The sequence below is a fragment of the Chiloscyllium punctatum genome, chromosome 7 (assembly GCF_047496795.1).
Source record: "Chiloscyllium punctatum isolate Juve2018m chromosome 7, sChiPun1.3, whole genome shotgun sequence".
In the NCBI taxonomy this organism is placed as follows: Eukaryota; Metazoa; Chordata; class Chondrichthyes; order Orectolobiformes; family Hemiscylliidae; genus Chiloscyllium; species Chiloscyllium punctatum.
The window spans coordinates 121,129,699-121,153,529 of record NC_092745.1 but is presented as its reverse complement, the minus strand read 5'-3'; the positions used below and the strand labels follow the sequence as shown (position 1 = coordinate 121,153,529).

At 43.5% G+C, this 23,831-nt stretch overlaps 1 pseudogene; it reads left to right on the top strand.

Moving 5' to 3' along the window:
* Positions 1 to 23,831, top strand: part of LOC140479369 (calcium-activated chloride channel regulator 4A-like) — a 93,072-nt pseudogene that overhangs the window by 54,514 nt on the left and 14,727 nt on the right.

The following is a 23,831-nucleotide window of genomic DNA, read 5'->3' as shown; positions in this document are numbered from 1 at the left end:
TGGACCGAAGGGTCTGTTTCCATGCTGTACATCTCTATGGCTGTATGACTCTAAGTGCTTTCATGGTTAACACTAGGCTATCTTTATTGTACAGATTCTTTCCTTCGTTGAATTCAAATTTCACCATGTGTTGTGGTGGGGTTTGACCTCATGTTCCCAAAGCATTAACCTGGAGTTCTAGTTTACCAGTCCAACACCACTACCCAACAATGTCCCCTTCCTCCTTGCTCCCTGACATTAGGAGACTGCCTGGCTGACCAGCCACAACAGCAGCATATCCATATCCGTACCCCTTCAAGACCACCCTGGGACTGCTGCCTCACTGAGGTCCTGGTGAACATCCACAGCAGAATCCAGCGACCACCTCCCCTTCAGGAATAGCAAGCATCCATGTCTCCCTGTTCTGAAGAAGAGTCACACTGCATTCAAAACATAACTCTTTCACTCTCCACAAATGCTACCAGACCTGCAGAGTTTCTCCAGCACTTTCTGTTTTCAATCCTTTTCCCCATGTCCTGGCTGTGGCTCACTATTGCCTGCTGACCCACCACGTGTTGGTCATAACCCTGCACCGATCTCCAAGGTACATGTCGTGCCAGTATTCAAGCTGCAAGCATGAGATAAAGTGCCGGGATCTGTTCATCGGTGCTACGCTGTTGCTGTCTCTCTTCCTCCTGGAACTCCTGTACCTGAGCAGGTGGCAGTTCCAACATGACTCAAATCAGATCTCAGAAGGAGAAAGCTGATCTGAGGGTATAGGGTGTGGGTGGGAAGCAAGAGGTTAATGGTTATACCATCAACAGTTTGTTCGTCAGGAAGCAGGGTTAACATGAACTGGGAATGGTGAAGGGGCATAATAGAACATCAGCCTCATTGTTCTCAGTCATGTCGGATGAGACAGGTTTTGCAATCACTGGCTCCTTGATGTTGACAGGAATCTCCTGTATAGAGTTCAGGAGATGGAGGTAGCCTTGTGATGCATTGGTTTTATTCTGTTCCCTTCTCTTACAAGAGAGGGCAGAGTATCTGCGACTGGCTTACATTGTGATTGAGGTAAAAATAATAACTGCAGATGCTGGAAGGGCTTTTGCCCGAAACGTCAATTTCGCTGCTCGTTGAATGCTGCCTGAACTGCTGTGCTCTTCCAGCACCACTAATCCAGAATTGCATTGTGATTGGCTGATCTGTTCATCATAGTTCAGTAGCTGAAGAAATGTGGAGCAGCAAGAAACAAGGATATGTCTTGTAGCATTGGGCAGTGAGTGAGGGGCCAATCATCGTAACTCCTGAAAGTCAGGGAGTAGTTCAGTGAAAGTGTTGGTGGGTGGTGGGAGGATCAAAGTTTGAGTAGAGGTTGAGAAGTGACAGGTCGTGATGCAGACATTGGTGAGTGAAGTCAAGTCCATGGGGCTGTATGGTGGCTCAGTGGTTAGCACTGTTGCCTCACAGTGCCTGGAACCCAGGTTTGATTCCAGTCTTGAGCGACTTGGCTGATTGGAGTTTGCATGTTCTCCCCGTATCTGTATGGTTTCCTCCAGAAGCTCCAGTTTCCTCCCACAGTCCAATGATGTGTGTGTCATGTGGATTGACCATGCTAAATTGCCCATTGTATCCAGTGAGGCACAGGTTAGGTGGCTTAGCCATGGTAAATGCAGGGTTATACAGTAGGGGGAGGGGGTGGCTGTGGATAGAAGCTGTTTGGAGGGTCAGTACAGGCCCGACGGGTGGAATGGCTTCCACTGCAATGTGGAGATTCTATTCACATTCTAAATGTTGGCCACCTGCTCCCGTCCTCTTTTTGTGTGAGTGGTCCTTGAAAACGTCTGAGGGCCAATGGTGCCATTATGTCCTTCCTTCCAATCACCTCCTCCACTAAAGCCTCCAGTGTCACATTATTTCACCCTGCAACTCTCTCTTTGCCCTGGTGTTCATCATTTAGTGTAGTATCCCTTTTAACATCAATAGACTACCTTCAGGAAGGGTGTGCTTGCTCAGCACATGGTGGATGGATAACCTTTATGGGTTCAGCACCCCCTGCTGAGTGCAGAAGCAGCCAGGAGTATTGGGACCCACTGAGGCTCAAACAACAATTCTGCTAATAATTTGGGAATGTTGTCTTCCTCTGACAGAACTGGTGGAGGCAGAATGTGTATCCCGTCTCCCATGCCCTAAATAACCAGTGCTGAGGAATTTACCGAATGATGCTGCTGACTACAGCAGTGAAATTCTTTCTAGCTTCAGCAGAGGTGTTTGACACTTTGCAGCAAAGTTTCGAGCAATAGCTGGAGGCACTGGTGCTGATAAAGGAAGACAATGAATCAAATCAGCCTCAAGCAATTTCTGCTTCTCAATGTTGTCCAAAATCGCATGTTCAATTTCATTAAATGATCTCTTCTGAAAGAAATGTTACTCAGAATCAATTACAATGTTAATATTACATTGACTCTCAGATGTACAAAAGAGATAACTGGAATAGCTGCTGATTGCACAGGCAGATCCTGTTCACCACATGAGATTGATCCTGATACAAGGTTGCTGAAAGGTGTTTGTGAACTTTTCCCAGTGAAGAATCAGAATTCATCCTCTTTGATCATGTACCTCCAGGGGCTGCCAAATGTAAGTGGAGCTACAATAAGGTGCTTTTCTCAAATATCATTAGCAGCTCCTATGGCTTTTACAAGGCTTATCATATCAGCCCCAGGCCACTGCAACAGGATAACCCTCAGGGTAGCCTCCTAGGCAGAATTATCCTCACTGTGCTTCACCAATGTTCTACCCTTCACTCGGACACTGCTGCTGATTGCACAGTTTTCAGCTCAATTCACAATTCTTCGAATAACAGAACTGTCTGTGCATTCATGACAGAGGACCTGCACAATATCCAGGGTGAACCTGGCAGGTGGCAAAGTGCCAGGCAATGACCATCTCGAACAAGTGAGAATCTAACTATCTCCTCTTTACATTCAATCTGATTACCCTCACTATTACCATCCTGGGGATTACCACTGGCCAACAACTAAATTGATATCATTCTGGAACAGGTCAGGGACCCTGCAGTGAGTGCTACATCCCTGCAGCCTCTCTCCCCACCACCTCAGGTCAGTTCGGAAAGTGACAATAACACTCATCTGAAGAATAAGTATGAACCCATGTCTAACTATATATTTGTATATTTCTTTGAAAGGGACTTGTATCTTGGCTTCAGTGCTCTCAGCTCATTCCACTTTGATGGAATCCTCCAATTTCTCAGCATCAATCTCCCCTTTTTACTACAGATTGGGAGTGACTGCTTTTCATTGGAGGGACAGCAGTGAAATCCTGCATTTTCCACATCTCCAGCTTCCTCCTGCAGGCTATACAGAGCCTGGCCCTGGAAGTTGTTGATAATACGGGGATTGGTGTCTTTCCATGATCAGTTACCATTGATTGGTGAAAGGAAATATGCAATTGCTATTGCGAACACGCTATTCACGATAAAGAGAGATTTTGTGAAAAATATTTTTGGCTAATTTGTCTTTTGCTTGTTTTCAAGCTCAGATTGTGATGGTATCAGTGTGAAGTATGTTTTAAACTTTGTGTCCAGGAGCACATATCTGATGTCCTGTTAGAGTCCCTTGGTATCCATTGGAATTAATGGATTGCCAATCCAGGTGGTTCCATTGTGGGTGGGTGATGGGACTAATAGATCACTGTCCGAGTGGGAAAGATAAAAATGGTTTACAGTATAGTGCACAATTCTGGTCCTCCTGCAATAGGAAAAATGTTATTAAACTGGAAAGGGTGTAAAAAAGATTTACAAAGATATTACGAAGATGAGGGGGTTTGAGTTATAAAGAAAGGCGAGATAGGCTGGGACTGTAATCCCTGGAGCGTCGGAGGCTGAGGGGTGACCTTAGGTTATAAAATCACAAGGGGACAGAGATAAGGTGAATAGCCAAGGTCTATTTCCCAGGATAGGGGAGTCCTAAACTAGAGGACATAGTTTTAAGGTGAGAAGGGAAAGATTTAAAAGCAACCTGAGGGGCAACATTTTCACATAGAGGGTGGTGTGTGAATGGAACAAGCTGTCAAAGGAAATGGTGGAGGAGGGTACGATTACAACATTTAAAGACATTTGGACAGGTAAATGGAATAGGAAATGTTTAGAGGGATATGCGCCAAATGGTAGTTCCATTCAGGATATCTGGTCAGCATGTACAAGTTGAGCTGTTTCCGTGCTGTGTGACTCTATGACCCTGTGGAGACAGTCTCCACAAATCTGCTCAATCATTCTGGCTTTTTCTGTCTTGTAGAGTTCCACACTTTGTAAGACATTGCATAACATTTTTATGCAGAGCCCTTCCTCCCCATACCCCTATTGCCCCTCTGCACCTCACAACATCGCAGTCTAACCCTTTAACCCACTGCATTTGTTGAATCTCAATATACAGGTGGTTGAATTCTGTGATAATATGACACACTATCCTGAAGCACCAACTGTGCAGACTAAAATATGCAACTACAGGAGGTAATCAGAGAGTCGGAGGATTTCAGAAACAATCACCTACCCTGCAGTGGTTCAGTGATACCGACCTTTACACTGCTACAGGCCAAACACCGTGTGCTGTGCTTAGTCCTTGATGTTTCTGGGAGCATGGGCTCGGTAAGGCTATTAGTCAAGTTTATTTCACAGAAACTTCACTTCATAATGTTGTGTGACTTCATGCAGCAATCCAGAGCAGGTCAGAAGCTGGGTTTGCTGAGACAAGTGGCTCATCTCTTGACTCCCAGGTCCTCTCTGTCACCGACAGAGGGGACTGGAACAATCTCCACTTGCCTGTAACAGTATCGGGAGTGGAGACACCATTGTAGGAAAAGCAGTCTGCTTGATCAATCGTAAACTGAATGAGTACTTGCAAATCTTATTTCTTAGTGCTATGTTGCAACAAATCAAATATATAGCTGCATATTTCATATTGCTATATATTTTATTTGTTTAAATAATGGAAACCATTAACAGTCTATGACAAGCAGCTGAGATATTCTTACTGCAGATCATTAAAGCAAAATCAGAAGTTGGAATCATCATTTTTAATAACACTGCAACTATTCAAACAAATTTGACAGTGTTCGATAGTGATGATGTCAGGGATGAACTGGTCCAACTGCTACCGACCTCAGCTAATGGGGGGGACAAGTATATGTGCAGTGGTTCGAGCTGGTTTTCAGGTGAGTTCAGGAAGTTTTAGCAGCTCATTGTTTTTAGTTAGCACTTTTTTCCCCAACATTGACAATAGCGCAGCATGGTGGTACAGTGGTTAGCACTGCTGCCTCATAAGCACCAGGGTCCCAGGTTCAATTCCAGTCTTGGGCAACTGTCTGTGCGGAGTTTGCACATGTCTCCCCATGTCTGTGTGGGTTTGCTCCAGTTTCCTCCCGCAATCCAAAGATATGCAGGTTAGGTGCTCTAGTAAGAGGGAAAATGGGCCTGGGTGGGTTACTCTTTGGAGGATCGGTGTGGAGTAGTTGGGCCAAATAGCTGGTTTCCACACTGTAGGAAATCTAAATTATCTACTTTGGGCAGCACAGTGGTTAGCACTGCTGCCTTACAGCGCCAGAGACCTGGGTTCAATTCCCACCTCAGGTGACTGACTGTGTGGAGTTTGCACATTCTGCGTGGGTTTCCTCCAGGTGCTCTGGTTTCCTCCCACAGTCCAAAGATGTGCAGGTCAGGTGAACTGGCCATGCTAAATTGCCCATAGTGTTAGGTGAAAGGGTAAATGTAAGGGTATGGGGGTTGCGCTTCGGCGGGTCGGTGTGGACTTGTTGGGTCAAAGGGCCTGTTTCCACACTGTAAGTAATCTAAATAAACTAACAAAAATACCATCCAGGACAAAGCAGCCAACTTGATTGGCACCACATCCACTCCACTGTCCCGGGACTCAAAATGTCAACTCTGTTTATCTCTGACATGGAGAAGCCAGAGTTGGACTGGGGTGAACAAAGTCAGAAGTCACATGACACCAGGTTACAGTCTAACAGGATTATTTGAAATCACAAGCTTTCACAGTGCTGCTCCTTTGTCAGTTGACGTTTTCACCTGACAAAGGTGCAGCGCTCCAAAAGCTTGTGTTTCCAAATAAATCTTTTGGATTATAACCTCGTGACATGTGACTTCTGACTCAGTTTTTCTCTCTCTGCAGAGGCTGCCAAGCCTGCTGAGTTTCTCCAGCAATTTCTGTTTTTGTTTGTTTAAGTACGTTGGTTGCCATCTCAATGAAAATAATGGACAAAGGATTTCCAGGTGAATGTGCTCCAATCACTGGGCAGATTCTGACGGGGAATTGGAGGGACTTTTCCTTCCTATTTGTGGTCCTGGTGTTGCTAACAGGAAACTGCACTCAGTGTACTTTTTAAAATTATTGCAAATGACATCACACAACATCAAATAATCGTATTAGAAAAGCATTAGAAAGCCAACACAATTGGGAAGTAAAAGTCAAAGTGTTTAAGTTACACTATGATTACTGGTGTGGTGTTACATAACATTTACAACATAAAACAGCCCATTCATCTTCGTGAATCCTTGGCAATTATTAAGCTGCACAAAAGGCTCTTCAACTTTCTTTATTGAACTCCATCAATATATTTTACACCCTGCACTAATTTCACACTCACTTAAACAGATCATTTCTAGTCATTTCAAATACCTTTTGTTGTCTTGAGCTCAAGACTTCCACCATTTTCTTGGTGAAGGTAGGATTTATTCGGGGTTATCTCACTTTTTTGATTCTCTCCTGCATTGTGGATGTCATGAAGTGACCAGCATTTGTATTCCATCACTTTAAAAAATGCCAGGTGCTGCATTTTGGGAAAGCAAATCTTAGCAGGACTTATACACTTAATGATATGGTCCTCTGGAGTATTGCTGAACAAAGATACTTTGGAGTGCAGGTCCATAGCTCCTTGAAAGTAGAGTTACAGGTAAATAGGATAATGAAGAAGGCATTTGGTATGCTTTCCTTTATTGATCAGAGTAATGAGTATAGGAATTTGGGAGGTCATGTTGAGGCTGTGCAGGACATTGGTTTGGTCACTTTTGGAATAATATATGGAATTGTGGTCTCCTTCCTATTGGAAAGATGTTGTGAAACTTGAAAGGGTTCAGAAAAGATTTACAGAGATGTTGCCAGGGTTGGAGGATTTGAGCTATTGAGAGAGGTTGAATAGGCTGGGGCTATTTTCCCTGGAGTGTTGGAGGCTGAGGGGTGACCTGATAGATGTTTATAAAATCATGAGAGTCATGGATAGGATAAATAGATAAAGTCTTTTCCCTGGACTGGGGAGTCTAGAACTTGAGGGTATAGGTTTAGGGTGGGAGGGGGAAGAAATAAAAGAGACCTAAGGGGCAATGTTTTCACTCAGAAGGTGGTACGTGTGTGGAATGAACTGCCAGAGGAAGTGATGGAGGCCAATACAATTGCAACATTGGAAATGCATCTGGATGGGTAAATGAATAGGAAGGGTTTGGAAGGATATGGGCCAGATTCTGGCAGGTGGGGCTAGATTGTGTTGGGATATCCTCTATGACTCTATGACTCTGTAATTGCTCTGGAGGGAAGCTGGTATTGAGCTGCCTTCTTGAATTGCTGCAGTCTTTGGGGTGTAAGGAGTGCCTGGATTTTGACCCAGCAACAGTGAAGGAGTACTTCTAATATCATTACAAGTCAGATTGATGAGTGGGTGAAGAACCTGCAAATGGTGGTATTCTCATGTGTTTGCTGCCTTTTTTATCGGGTCTGGAAGATGCTGTCAGAGGAGCCTCAATTAATTACTGTCATGGAAATTGTGGACAATACTGTGGTCATTGGTAAAGACAGTGAATGTTGAAGGTGTTGGAGAGATTACCAATCTTTATCCTCAGTTATTCCGAGCTTCTGGCCTTAATCCTATCCATCCTGTCATGTGGAGCCTTTTTTTTAACCATCCTTTATTAAAACTCCTTCATAATCTTAAGTGTTTCCATCATGTCATCCCTTCAGAACTGGAGAGAAGACCCCTGCCTGATGGGAATAATCTCTCCATTCCATTATCACTCTAAAGAATATGCTGTACCTTCTCCACTGAATCCATAACTTTTTGTGAGAGACCGGATTGTTCACAGTACTCAGTGCAGGTGGAAAGGTTTCGATAGAAATTTAACATAACAACTCCAATAATCAATTCTATTCCACTTGAAAATGTACTCCAATTTTTATTTGTCATGATTTATTCACCTGGATTGTTACTTGAAGTTCATTCTCTATTCCTCTACCTCATATAGACACTCAGCAGAATATGGGAATGAAAGAAAGGATATCTCCCATCCTTACCTAGTCTGGCCTATTTGTGACCCCAGAACCACATCAACCCATAACTGCCCTCTGGGAAATTCCGCATGAATAAAAAATGCTGGCCCAGCCAACGATATTCACCTCCCATTAATGCATATAAAACTGGCCCTGAACTCAGAGGTCCCCCAGTTCCTGCCCAATCTTTGGAACTGTGCCTTGATGTGTCCACTTTTTCTTCCAATCCCTTCTGTCAAAATGTGTTATCTCGCACTGCTCTGTTTCAAATTTATTTGGCCACTTACTTAGCCACTCTGTCCTTCTATAGTTGTCCTTTTATCGATCATTTGTATCATCCTCACTAATGAAACCTCCAACTTGGACATAAAAAGCAATTTTTGAAATTCAAGTCATCTGAATATAATAGAAAAAAATTGTGGTCTTAGTAATTCGTATCGAGTACTCCTAATGCACTTGGGGACCCCACTATTAATCAACCTTGTGTTTGAAAAATATTCATTGACCACAATTCACTGTTTACAGTCTACAAGCCATTCTTTATCCAAGTTTATACTGACCCATCTGACTCAGAATTCATTTAACCAACCTGTAAGTTGTTGCTTTGTTTTATATTTTCTTAAAATCCACACAGACGCAATTCATTTCATTCCCTTCATGATCCATCTCTGTACTTCATCAAAAATTCAATTTGATTAGTTACGCATGCCCTGCATTTTATAAATGCATGTTGGTTATCCTTTATTGATCCAAACCACCTGTTAACTTTTCTTTTATTAATTATTGTTTTCAAAAATCTTACCCAACGCTGACATTAAATTAAGTTTCTTACACTCTATATGTTGAGATTAGAATCAAGTGATAGCCTAATTGAGTTTGTGGGATAGAATAGTTCATTAGTTCTTTATGTGTGACCACATTTCTGGTCGTTAACTGCCAAGTGGCAACAAGTGGCACGGTGGCTCAGTGGTTAGCACTGCTACCTCACAGCGCCAAGGACTCAGGTTTGATCCCAGCTTCGGGCGACTGTCTGTGTGGAGTTTGCACATTTTCCCCTTGTCTGCGTGGATTTCCTCTGGGTGCTTTGGTTTCCTCCCACAATCTAAACATGTGCACGTTAGGTGAATTGACCATGCTTAAATTGCTCATAGTATTCAGGGATGTGTAGATTAGGTGCATTAGTCAGGGATAAATAGAGAACAATGAATTTGGGTGGGATACTTTTCAGAGGGTTGGTGTGGACTTAAAATTGGGGTAAATGCTCCAAAGTTTATCATAGAATCCCTATACTGAAGAAGCAAGCCATTTGGCCCATCAAATTCACACCAATCTTCTGAAGAGAATCCCACCCAAACCCACCCTCTACTGTAACCCTGCATCTTCCATTGTCAATCAAACTAGCCTACACATCCCTGGAGTTTATGAACAATTTAGCATGGCCAATCCACATAACCTGCTTTGGACTGTGAGAGGAAACCAGAGCATTTGGAGGACAGACATGGGGAGAATGTATAAGCTCCACATAGACAGTTGCCCTATGGAATGAAATCTGGGTCCCTGGCACTGTGAGGTAGCCACTGAGCCACTCTGCCGAATTAACTTTTATTGGGTGGATTCTGTCACACTGCAGAAACCCATGGATGCCTATTTCAGAATTAAGTTCTTCACTACAATTGGCCAGAGGTTCTCTCTGTACTTATGACATTTCCTTCTTATTCTCTAGAGATTTGCAGTTTGCAGCCACTGATAACCTTGATACCAATGGATTAATGGATGCTTTAATTGGATTAGTATCAGGAAATGGTGACGTTAGTCAACAGTCTATTCAGGTTTGATTGCTATCACATTTTAAATTTCATTTGTGCTAACCTAACAGGAAAACATAAGGCACGGTAATTTTATTTGCTTGGTCCCAGCATGAAAGTTCTGGAATACGGATTGATGATGACAGTTGGTTGAATGGTACAGTATTTGTCGATAAGACCATTGGGAATTACACATTTTTTGTCATTACGTGGGAGAGGCAGACACCGAGGCGTGTTTGTACATGACCCCAGTGGAAAGATATACAACGGCAGTTGCTTTACGATTGATAACACCATACAAACAGCCCAGCTGAAGATTAATGACGCCACCCAGGTATGATCAAATTGTTTTTCATGCAAATCTAAATCTTATCAATTTAAGCATGTTTCCTGATAATATTGTCCATGTGCAACTTGCTTACTGTCACCCATTCATTATTCAGAAAAGTCTCCATCAAACACTATCCTGGCAAGACCTTTAGATTCCTATATGTTTTGAATATATCTCACACCCTTCGAAATTCCAATGGATAGAGCCCCATTCTGTTCAACATTTCCTCATTAGGTAAACCTCTTCATCCCAGGAAATAATCAAGGGAATCTCTGAACTGCTTCCAATACAAGAGTGTCCCTTCTTTTAAACAGCTACTCTCTGCTTACTCAATCCCTGAAATCTGGTCTTCCCATCGTCTTCAACAGCTTCGTTTCCTGGCTATTTCCACCATGTGAGATATATTATTTCTACATGGTGCAGCTTCTAATGCATTGGTGAGAAAGGAGGGTATCCAGAAATTATCATTCAATTTGATTCACAGTCTTGGGAATTAATAGTTGGAAACACCACAGTTGGGAAACATCACAACTAATTCTAATCCTGACTTCATTGACCTTCACGACAGTTTCCAACAACGCCATTTGGATAGAAAGCAGGAATCCATGTTGTGGCCATTCATACCTGCCAACAAATGACAGCTCCAGTAACTAAGATCAACTCAGTTACCAGAGAGCCATAATCAAATTTTAGATTTTCCTGAACTAGTCATTCAGGAAACCCCTATCTGTTCTATCCCTAACAAAGAATACTTGTTTCCCAGACAGGACATTGGAAGTACAGTATCCTGACTCCTGGAACTGAACAGGTTATAACCATCACAGTGACATCCCGAGCAGCAGATGAGAAGGTTCCTCCTTTCATAGTCAATGCACATATCGACAGAAAAGATTCAACGAGCCCGATGATAGTCTATGCACAAGTCAGTTAGGGATTCTCACCCGTCGTATTTGTGAATGTGACAGCTATTATTGAACCCCCCACTGGTCCTCCAGTTGAACAGGTGCTTTCTGATGATGGCCTGGGTAAGATTCATAATGTGACACAGTGAAATAAAATGCTTATTTATACTGTCACTATCTGAACAGTGGATGTATCCAACTTTAATTTCCAGGGAGAAAGCACCTAATGGAAGTAAAGAAAGTATTTATGACATGGAGTTGCTTTACCATGCTCTTTGCTTCTCATCATGATGCTATGGCTTCAAGAGATGTGTTTTGTCCTGGTTTCTTTTAGTCAGTGATTGGGGACAAACAGTCTACGAGAAGGTAAACAACCTGACAGGCCTTGGCTGCTTTCTTTAAAAAGATTGGAACAATAGATGCAGCCTGAATGGGTGCGAGTTGCCACAGAAACAGGGAGGATTTCAGGTTTAGCTTTTAGCAGTTGCTGTTGGGGTCTTGAAGAAGTGGAGGCTATTTTTCCCTCTCTTAATTATAGCCAAAAGCTGGGGATTCTCTTTCGAGGCTGCTGGATTGCATGGGAGACAAAATCTGTTTTCTGAATTTATCTTTTGCCAAGGGTGTGTTTGTGGGATGTTACTGTATTGGAACAGTTAATTTGTCCCACATCTTTGGACTGTGGGAGGAGACCAGCGTAGATGGGGGAGAATGTGCAAACTCCACACAGACAGTTGCCCAAGAATGGAATCGAACCTGGGTCACTGACACTGTGAGGCAGCAGCTAACCACTGAGCCAACATAGTAATCGCATCTATTATTCTGTTCAATTTTCCAATAGAGTTGTTATTCCCTGATCTTCTTTCTTTTGTTGCATTTTAACTACAGTTTTTGAATAAATTCTGATTTGCTTAACCAAAGAAATTGCATCTGGAGCACAGCACCTGACATTTAATTTTAAAATAAGAAAACATTAGGATATAGGCCATCTTTTTGATATATTTTGAAGGAGTCTGGTCTGGTCCATAACATTCTTTCATTGCCAGTCAAGTAAGCTGACATTGTGAGGGGACCTACATATCAACATAAGATGATCAACAAGAATTAAAGACTGGCAACACCCTTTGTATTAAAAATTACAGAGGTTCAGAGCTAAATCTGATCTGGGATAGTAGCAGCAGAGGTTACTCTTCTTCCACCAGATAAATATATTGAATGGCTGATGAAAGGCCATTGTAGTAACTTCAATGGAATAATAGTCCAGAGACCAATATAGTGCTCTGGAGTCATGAGTTCAAATCTTTCTTTGACTGGATGTGAAATTTGAGTGCATATGCTAAAATAGCAGCAATAGTGACCAGGGAATGATCATCAATTGTTGTTCAAACCCATCCATTGTAAAGGAATATGCTGTTCTGACATGGATGACATGTGACTCCAGACTCCCAAAAATGTGGCTATCTTGTAACATTGAAATACAAGCTCCCTGAATCAGGCAATTAGCGATAGGCAACAACCGATCTTTCTGGTCATGCCAAAATCCAATAAATGAATTAAAAATATCAAATGGTTCCAGCTCTCCAATGAAGCTAAGGGAGAAGTATGGCTCTCCCAATGGCACAGCAAGCTCACTGCTTCAGGGTCAGAATGGACAGCCTTGATCATTTCAGGCAGCTTGTGCTTTTTTTTAAGAGTCCCTACAGTGTGGAAATAGGCCCTTTGGCCTACAAGACCACACCGACCCTCCAAAGAGTATCCCACACAGACCCTTTACCCTACCCTATTACTTTACATTTCCCCTAACTAATGCACCTAACCTACACATCCCTCAATACTATGGGCAATTTAGGATGGCCAATTCACCTAACCTGCACATCTTTGGATTGTGGGAGGAAACCAGTGTAGACGGGGGAGAATGTGCAAATTCCACACAGACAGTTGCCCAAGAATGGAATCGAACCCGGGTCACTGGCACTGTGAGGTAGCAGCTAACCACTGAGCCAACATGCAACTCCCTCAATGCTCCATATAAATTTCCTGTCTTGGAAAAAATAGCAGTTGATGAAGCTTGGCCTGTACTTGCTCATAGTAAGCCATAAATCTCAAAATCGCTACAATGTGTATCATAGAATAGAATCACCACAATGTGGAAGCAGGCCATTCAGCCCATCGAATCCACACCAATCTGTGAAGAGCACCTCCTACTCTATCCCTGTAACCCTGCATTTCCCACAGCTAATCCACTTGGACGTCACATCCCTAGACACTCTGGGTAATCTAGCATGGTCAATCCATCTAACCTGCATCTAATCTAATCTATCTTTGGATGGTTGGAGGAAACCGGAGAACCTGGAGGAAACCCACGTAGGCACGGGCAGAATGTGCAAACTCCACATTCCTGCTAGTGAAAGCAAATGCACGTCCCTGGTGCTGTGAGGGAGCAATGCTACCCATTGAGCTACTGTGCCACCCCATCATTGATGAAATACATGCAGTGTACATTCAGTCATAGAGTCATAGAGATGTATAGCACGGAAACAGACCCTTCGGTCCAACGTGTCCATGCCGACCAGATATCTGAACCCAGTCTAGTTCCACTTGCCAGTATCCAGCCCATATCCCTCCAAGCCCTTCCTATTCATGCACATATCCAGATGCCTTTTAAATGTTGCAATTGTACCAGCCTCCACCACTTCCTCTGGCAGGTCATTCCATACACGTACCACCCTCTGCATGAAAAGGTTGCCCCTTAGGTCTCTTTTATATCTTTCCCCTCTCACCCTAAACCTATGCCCTTGAGTTCTGGACTCCCCCACCCCAGGAAAAAGACTTTGTCTATTTATCCTTTCAATGCCCCTCATAAACCTCTATAAGGTCACTCCTCAGCCTCCGACACTCCAGAGAAAACAGCCCCAGCCTGTTCAGCCTCTCCCTGTAGCTCAAATCCTCCAATGCTGGCAACGTCCTTGTAAATCTTTTCTGAACCCTTTCAAGTTTCACAATATCTTTCCAATAGGAAGGAGAACAGAATTGCACACAATATTCCAAAAGTGACTGAACCAATGTCCTGTACAGCCTCAACATGACCTCCCAAATCCTGTACTCATTACGCTGACAATAAAGGAAACAATACCAAATGCCTTCACTATCCTATCTACCTGTGACTCCACTTTCAAGGAGCTATGAACCTGCACTCCAAGGTCTCTTTTGTGACACGAATACTTTTAAATCTGTCAGCAACTATCCATTAGTTCCTTATTTCCCTCATTTCCAATTGGAGGATATCTTTATGACATTTACCTGGAGAGAGACCACCCTGTTTCAGTACGCTAAACTACTTGCGCACTCAACCTTCCAAACTAACCCTTTGCTTTGCATGTTGTTCTTCAAGGATGGAATAATGGCCGAATTAATGGATGTATTAATGTTTGGCGAGGGTGACCATGGTGCATTCGGATTTGGGTGAGTATTAAGGGTAGATGGATGAATGGGTCAGTGGTAAAGGCTGGATGCTGCTGTAGGTCAAGTGGGTGACAGAAGTGAAGTGAAGTGATGGTGAATAATTGGCACGTAAGATCGGGTTGGGGCTAAACCACAGGATACAAACAAATCTCCTCACTTAACCTGGCCTGATGCACATCATCAAACCACTTCTTACATCCATGGTCTGGGCAACAATGCTCTTGATATTCATCCCTCCACCATGTCTCCACAGTGAGAGTTGCTCCCTGCTGTTCCTGAGACAGGATATACTTCCCATGGTCCTTTGTCCAATGCCATTTTGTTGATGCATCAGCTCGCTACCTGATGAAGGAGCAGTGCTCTGAATGCTAGTACTTCCAAATTAACCTGTGTTAATTAACTATCACCTGGTGTTGCTGAAGGCATTCAATTCCACTCTATACACTGTCCCATCAAATGTAGCTGACACGAACCCACGTAAGTAAGCATCACATTCACTGCATAGCTTGGACATGTACAAGTCAACAGTTATTAGTACATCTGAGCTTAGACCATTCCATTCTGACCCACTGCACTGATTATTGGGTATCTGCATGTAATGTAACCACCCCTAATTCCCAATTTCCAGGACCATAGCCCAGCTCTTGTTAACCAATACTTCACAGATAAAGCAATCCATCGAACAGTAAAAGAGTTCTGAGTTTTGAAATTCGGTCTGGCCCTGATTATTTTGATTTGCACACATCATTAGTGACTATGCATACAGTAAGGCTGTAGAGGCCACATCTCTGAATGTATTCAAGAAAGAGATAAATAAATCTTTCAACTGAACAACCATTAAAGGGTAAGAGGAGAAAATGACAACGTGGCATTGAGGTAGAAGATCAGTAATGATCATATTGAATTGAAGGGCCGAATGGCCTATTTCTGTTCCTAGTTTCTAAGTGTAAGAGTTATCATTTTGTTGTTAAGTGCTAACATTCATAGAGTGTTACTGTTCCATGCTCCCCTCGATGTATTTTGCTGTTCATCCTTTCTTACCTTTACGTGCAGATATTGTCAGGAACAATGGCATTTACATGAAATATTTCCACAACCTTACTGGATAGGGAAGGGACAGCCTTAAAGTACGTGTCCAGGGAAAAAAAAGGAACAGTAAAAGTGACAGGAAGACCTCATTTGTTTGTACCAAGAACAGAGTTACGATAGAGCGTGGGTGATCTTGCACCAGGATGTTATAATTTTGATATGTCTGAATTCTGCAGCTGCCCAGATCACTTTCATAATGTTTACCCATTTCTCATCGTGTCAGTCCTTACATTCCCCAAGTAAACAAGGCTGTGGGAGGTCAGGGACAAAGGAAATGGAAGACGATTGGATTTGTACGTGTTCCCACTCTTGCTGAGAGAAAGCTGTTGTTTGTGATTCCAATGTCAATCTGCTTTGCACACTTTCCTGAGATGGCAGCTTCAAACAAAAGTGCATTTCATCAGAATTTTCTGATGAGGGTCATTGAACAGGGAGCGAGATAATAGGTAACCACCTGATGAAGGAGCAGCACTCCGAAAGCTAGTTCTTCCAATTAAACCTGTTGGACTATAACCTGGTGTTGTGTGATTTTTAACTTTGTAATATATTGCTATTCTTTTTTATGGAGATCCTAATTAATATTGCTGCACATTCTGACACAAATTCAAGAGATAGGAAATGCTGAAAATACCTGGCTAGTAGCCAGTGCTAGTAGCAATGGTTAATCCCATTGCTTAAATCAGTTAATGAGATCATAAAAAAACCTTATGTATAATGAAGAGAAGAGGGAGGCATCTAGCATATTCAATCCCCAAGGACAACCTTCTACAGGAGATTGCAACTATTTAATCGTTATTGCTTAATCATTGTTTATCATCAGGAGATCGTAAGTCCTCAGGCAGATATCCATTGTTGTTTATAGGTTCTATAGCGTCAGTAAAATGCAGATCTTTTCTGTCATCATGTATTTATGCTGTCAGCTGATGCAGCTGTCAGCTGTTATCTTTGATGTGCACTCATGAACTGTGTGCAGTTATTGTCACCCTGTTATAGAAAGGACAAATTGAAGACAGCTATAGAGTCATAGAGTGATACAGATGTACAGCACGGAAACAGACCCTTTGCTCCAACCCGTCCATGCCGACCAGATATCCCAACCCAATCCCGTCCCACCTACCAGTACCCGGTCCATATCCCTCCAAACCCTTCCTATTAATATACCCATCCAATGCCTTTTAAATGTTGCAATTGTACCAGCCTCCACCACTTCCTCTGGCAGCTCATTCCATACATGTATCATCCTCTGCGTGAAAATGTTGCCCCTTAGGTCTCTTTTATATCTTTCCCCTCTCACCCTAAACCTATGCCCTCTAGTTCTGGACTTCCCGACCCCAGGGAAAACACTTTGCCTATTTACCCTATCCATGCCCCTCATAATTTTATAAACCTCTATAAGGTCACCCCTCAGCCTCTGATGCTCCAGGGAAAACAGCCCCAGCCTGTTCAGCCTCTCCCTATATCTCAAATCCTCCAACCCTGGCAACATCCTTGTAAATCTTTTCTGAACCCTTTCAAGCTTCACAACATCTTTCCGATAGGAAGGAGACCAGATTTGCATGCAACATTCCAACAGTGACCTGACCAATGTCCTGTACAGCTGCAACATGACTTCCCAACTCCTGTACTCAATACTCTGACCAACAAAGGAAAGCATACTAAACGCCTTCCTCATTATCCTATCTACCCATGACTCCACTTTCAAGGAGCTATGAACCTGCACTCAATAACAGGATAGGCCAGAGTCATGGATTTATGAAGGGGAAATCATGCTTGACTATTCTTCTGGAATCTTTTGAGGATGTAACTTTGATGATGAACAAGGGAGATCCAGTGGATGTAGTGTACCTGGACTTGCAGAAAGCCTTTGATAAAGTCCCACATAGCAGATTAGTGAGCAAAATTAGGGTGCATGGTATTGGGGGCAAAGTACTGGCTTGGATTGAAAATTGTTTGGCTTATAGGAAACAAAGAGTAGTGATAAACTGCTCCCTTTTAGAATGGCAGGCGGTGACCAGTGGGGTACTGCAGGGATCAGTGCTGGGACCGCAGCTTTTTACAATATATATTAATGATATAGAAGATGATATTAATAGTAACATGAAAAAATCTGCTGATTAACAAAGCTGGGTGGCAGGGTGAAATGGGAGGAGGATGTTAGGAGTTAGGAGATTACAGGGTGACCTGGACAGGTTAGGAGAGTGGACAGATGCATGGTGGATGCAGTTTAATGTGGACAAATGTATGGTTATCCACTTTGGTGGCAAGAACAAGAAGCCAGATTACTACCTAAATGGAGTCAAGTTAGGTAAAGGGGCAGTACAAAGAGATCTGGGTGTTCTTGTACACCAGTCAATGAAGACAAGCATGCAGGTACAGCAGGTAGTGAAGAAAGCTAATAGCATGCCGGCTCTCATAACAAGAGGGATTGAGTATAGAAGCAAAGAGGTTCGCCTGCAGTTGTACAGGGCCCTGGTGAGACTGCACCTGGAATATTGTGTGCAGTTCTGGTCTCCAAATTTGAGGAAAGACATTAGAACATAGAACATAGAACAATACAGCACAGAACAGGCCCTTCGGCCCACGATGTTGTGCCGAACTTCTATCCTAGATTAAGCACCCATCCATGTACCTATCCAAATGCCGCTTAAAGGTCGCCAATGAATCTGACTCTACCACTCCCACGGGCAGCGCATTCCATGCCCCCACCACTCTCTGGGTGAAGAACCCACCCCTGACATCTCCCCGAAACCTTCCACCCTTCACCTTAAATTTATGTCCCCTTGTAACACTCTGTTGTACCCGGGGAAAAAGTTTCTGACTGTCTACTCTATCTATTCCTCTGATCATCTTATAAACCTCTATCAAGTCACCCCTCATCCTTCGCCGTTCCAACGAGAAAAGGCCGAGAACTCTCAACCTATCCTCGTATGACCTACTCTCCATTCCAGGCAACATCCTGGTAAATCTTCTCTGCACCCTCTCCAAAGCTTCCACATCTTTCCTAAAGTGAGGCGACCAGAACTGCACACAGTACTCCAAATGTGGCCTAACCAAAGTCCTGTACAGCTGCAACATCACCTCACGACTCTTGAATTCAATCCCTCTGCTAATGAACGATAATACTCCATAGGCCTTCTTACAAACTCTATCCACCTGAGTGGCAACCTTCAAAGATCTATGTACATAGACCCCAAGATCCCTCTGTACCTCCACCTGACCAAGAACCCTACCATTAACCCTGTATTCCGCATTCTTATTTGTTCTTCCAAAATGGACAACTTCACACTTGGCAGGGTTGAACTCCATCTGCCACTCCTCAGCCCAGCTCTGCATCATATCTAAGTCCTTCTGCAGCCGACAACAGCCCTCCTCACTGTCCACAACTCCACCTATCTTTGTATCATCTGCAAATTTACTGACCCACCCTTCGACTCCCTCATCTAAGTCATTAATAAAAATTACAAACAGCAGAGGACCCAGAACTGATCCCTGCGGAACTCCACTTGTAACTGGACTCCATTCTGGCTATTGAGGGAGTACAGCATAGGTTCATGAGGTCAATTCCTGGAATGGCGGGACTATCTTATGTGGAAAGATTGGAACGACTGGGCTTGTATACCCTTGAGTTTAGAAAACTGAGAGGGGATCTGATTGAGACGTATAAGATTACTAAAGGATTGGACACTCTGGAGGCAGGAAACATGTTTCCACAGATGGGTGAGTTCGGAACTAGAGGACACAGCTTAAAAATAAGGGGTAGGCCATTTAGGACAGAGATGAGGAGAAACTTCTTCACCCAGAGAGTGGTGGCTGTGTGGAATGCTCTGCCCCAGAAGGTAGTGGAGGCCCAGTCTCTGGATTTGTTTAAGAAAGAGTTGGATAGAACTCTCAAGGATAGAGGAATCAAGGGTTATGGAGATAAGGCAGGAACAGGATACTGATTGAGGATGATCAGCCATGATCATAATGAATGATGGTGTAGGCTCGAAGGGCAGAATGGCCTACTCCTGCACCTATTGTCTATTGTCTATTGTCTATTGCACTCCAAGGTCTCTTTTTTCAGCTACACTCCCTAGGAGCTTTCCATTAATTGTATAAGTCCTGCTAAGATTTGCTTTCCCAAAATGCAGCATTTATCTGAATTAAATTCCATCTGCCACTTCTCAGCCCTTTGGCCCATCTGGTCCAGATCCTGTTGTAATCTGAGGTAACCCTCTTCGCTGTCCACTACACCTCCAATTTTGGTGTCATCTGCAACTTACTAACTGTACCTCTTATGCTCGCATCCAAATCATTTATGTAAATGACAAAAAGTAGAGGACTCAGCACCGATCCTTGTGGCACTCCACTGGTCATAGGCCTCCAGTCTGAAAAACAACCCTCCATCACCACTCTCTGTCTTCTACCTTTGAGTGTGGAGCCGCAGAAAATGGGGGAGATTCTAAATGAATATTTTGCATCAGTATCTACTGTCGAAAAGGATATTGAAGATGTAGATTGTAGGGAAATAGATGGTGACATCTTGCAAAATGTCCAGATTACAGCGGAGGAAGTGCTGGATGTCTTAAAACGGGTAAAGGTGGATAAGTCCCCAGAACCTGATCTGATGTACCCAAGAACTCTGTGGGAAGCTGGAGAAGTGATTGCTGGGCCTCTTGCTGAGATATTTGTATCATCGATAGCCACAGGTCGGGTGCCGGAAGACTGGAGTTTGGCAAACATGGTGTCACCATTTAAGAAGGGCGGTAAAGACAAGCCAGGGAACTATAGACCGGTGAGCCTGACCTCTGTGGTGGGCAAGTTGTTGGAGGGAATCCTGAGGGACAGGATGTACATGTATTTGGAAACTCAAGGACTGATTAGGGATAGTCAACATGGTTTTGTGCGTGGGAAGTCATGTCTCACAAACTTGATTGAGTCTGTTGAAGAAGTAACAAAAAGGATTGATGTGGGCAGAGCAGTAGATGTGATCTATATGGACTTCAGTAAGGCGTTTGACAAGTTTCCCCATGGGAGACTGGTGAGCAAGGTTAGATCTCATGGAATACAGGGGGAATTAGCCATTTCGATACATTCAGGATGTTGTTGAAAAAGGAAGGTTTGAGTTGTAATGAGAGGCTGGATAGGTTGGCACCTTGATCACTGGAGTTGAAGGGTGATGTTATAGAGGTTTCTAAAATCATGAGGGGCATATATCAGGTGACTAGCAAGGGACTTTTTCCTCAGGTGGGAGAGTTCAAACCTAGAGGGCATATATTTAGGGTGAGAGGAGAAAGTTTTGCAAAGGATATTAGGGGCAACATTTGTTTACACAGAGTGTGGTTTGTGTATGCCAGAGGATGGAAGCATTTAAAAGTCATTTGGATAAGTACACAAATAGCAAGTGTATGGAGGGATATGGGCCAAATGCAGGCAATTGGGACTAGTTTAGTTTGGAAACATGGTTGGCAGGGACGAGGCAGACCAAAATATTGTTTCCATGCTGCGTGACTCTATGATTCTGTAATTCTTTGCACTACTTTGATATCTTAATCTTATTGACAAGATTGTAATATTCCTTATCTATGGCACTGTTCCTTCTTGATATTCCCCCTTTGAAGTAATAAAAGATTTCCACAATGGAGGTTTGGGGTGAGGGAGGGGTGACGGTGTGGAAGGAGTAAACAATAGATGGAGATGGGGCCCAGAGAGAGAGAGAGAGAGAAGAGAGAGAAAGAGAGAGAGAGAACAACAGTTGGGGAGACTAAGGAATGAATAATTGTGAGCTGGGTAGAAAGAAAAGCTAATAATGCAGACTGTTAATGAGTGAATATCAGTGAGCTGTGGTACAATTAGCTGATATAATGACAAGGCCTGGTGTGTGGGGGTGGAGTAGGGGCATGGGAGAAGGTGCTCAGGCTCTAAACTTATTGAACTCGATATTAATTCCAGAAGTTTGCAGAGATCCCGAGTGGAAAATGAGGTGCTGTTCTTCCAGCTTGTGCTGAGCTTCACTGGAGCAGTGCAGCAAGCCTGAGACTGAAATGTTGGCCGGGGAACATGGTGTGTTGAAGTGTCAGGCAACTGGCAGTCTGGTGTCAGTTTTGTGGACAGAACGTAGGTGTTCCACAAAGCAGTCACCAGTCTGCGTTGCATACCCCAGTGGAGAGGAAACCTCATTGTGAGCAGCAAATACAGTAGACTAGATTGAATGAAGTGCAGGTAAATTGCTGCTTCACCTGAAAAGTTACCTGGGGCTTTGGATACTGAGGAGAGAGGAGGTCAACAGCAGTTACAATGGAAGATGCCATGAGGCTGTGGCGGGGTGTAGGGAATGGAGCAAGAATGGATCAAAGTATCCCAGAGGGAATGGTCTTTGTGGAAGGCTGACAAGGGAGGGGAGGGGAATATGTGTCTGGTTATGGCCTCCTGCAGGAAGTGATGGAAATAGTGGCTTATCATCCTTTGGATTTGGAGGCTGGTAGAGTGGAAAGTGAGGACAAGGGGAGCTTTTCAGTGTTGTGGCAAGGAAGAGAGAGGGTGAGGGCAGAAGTGTGGGAAATTGGTTTGACCCGGCTCAGGGGCCTGTTGACCACAGTAGCATTGGAATCCTTGGCTGAGGGAAAAGGTAGACATTTCAGACCAACCCTGTGGAAGGTGTTCTCATCAGAACAGTTGCATTGGAGACGGAGAAACTGGAAGAACAGAATGGAGTCCTTACAGGAAGCAGGGTAGGAGGATGAACAGTCCAGGTAACTGTGGCAATCAGTGGGTTTGTAATGGATATTAGTGGCCAGCCTATCCCCAGAATGGAAACAGATGTGAGTGAAGAGAAGAGAGGAGTCAGAGATGGACGAGGTGAAGGTGAGAACAGGGCTGGTTAAGTCGAAGTAGTCTGCATCCAAGGGATACATGTCTTTCTCTTCATGTAGTTCGTATCCATCCAAATGAACCAAATCCTCCAATCAACGTTGAAGATCTTGATCCTGAGTTAGAAGACATGGACAGGGTTCAAGCAGGAGGAACAATTTCACTTCATCCAGGAACAGACATTGTTGACTTTCCACCATGTAAAATCACAGATCTTCAAGCAACAATCATTCAAAGTAACATTCAATTGGAATGGACAGCACCAGGAGAAGACTATGATCAGGGAACAGGTAGCTGTTGGTGAATATATGTTACTGATCAGGATTTCATTTCCCTCTCACAATAACGGAAATAGGTGGTTCTGGTGAGATGCTGACAGAGTGGTAATGCCCATGAACTACAATTTAGGCTCATGCTCTGAGGATGTGAGCTCAAATCCCACCATGACAGCTGTTATATGATATATCAATTTGAGTGAGGATTGAGAGGGGACACGATTGAGATGATAAAACTATGAGATTGTAGACAGGAAGGAACGTTTCCCCTTGATAGAGGGATCAGTGACCAGAAGATAAAGATTTCAGGTAAGGGGCAGAACGCTTAGAGGGGATGTAGGGAAAAACATTTTCACCCAGAGGGTGATGAGAATCTGGAACTCACTGCCTGTCAGGGTGGTAGTGGCAGAAACCCTTATAATATCTCCGAAGTATTTAGATGTGCACTTGCAATGCCAAAACATAAAAGGCTATGGGCCATGTGCTGGGAAATGGGATTAGAATAGTTACGTGGTTAATTTTGGCCAGTGGAGATATAATGGACAAAGGGCCTTTCTCTGTGCTGTAGGAGTCGATAACTGTCCGTGCTCCAGTGTTCTCCTCCAACCTAGAACCTTGAAATGATAGAAATGATGCAGCACACAAGGGGGTGATTCGGCCCATTTTGTCCATGCCAGCCCAGATCCCCTTTCCAGAGTCATAGAGTCAACACAGAGTCATAGAGAAACAGACCCTTCGGCCTAACTCGTCTTTACTGACCGAGTTTCCCAAACCAAAACAAATTCCATTTGCCT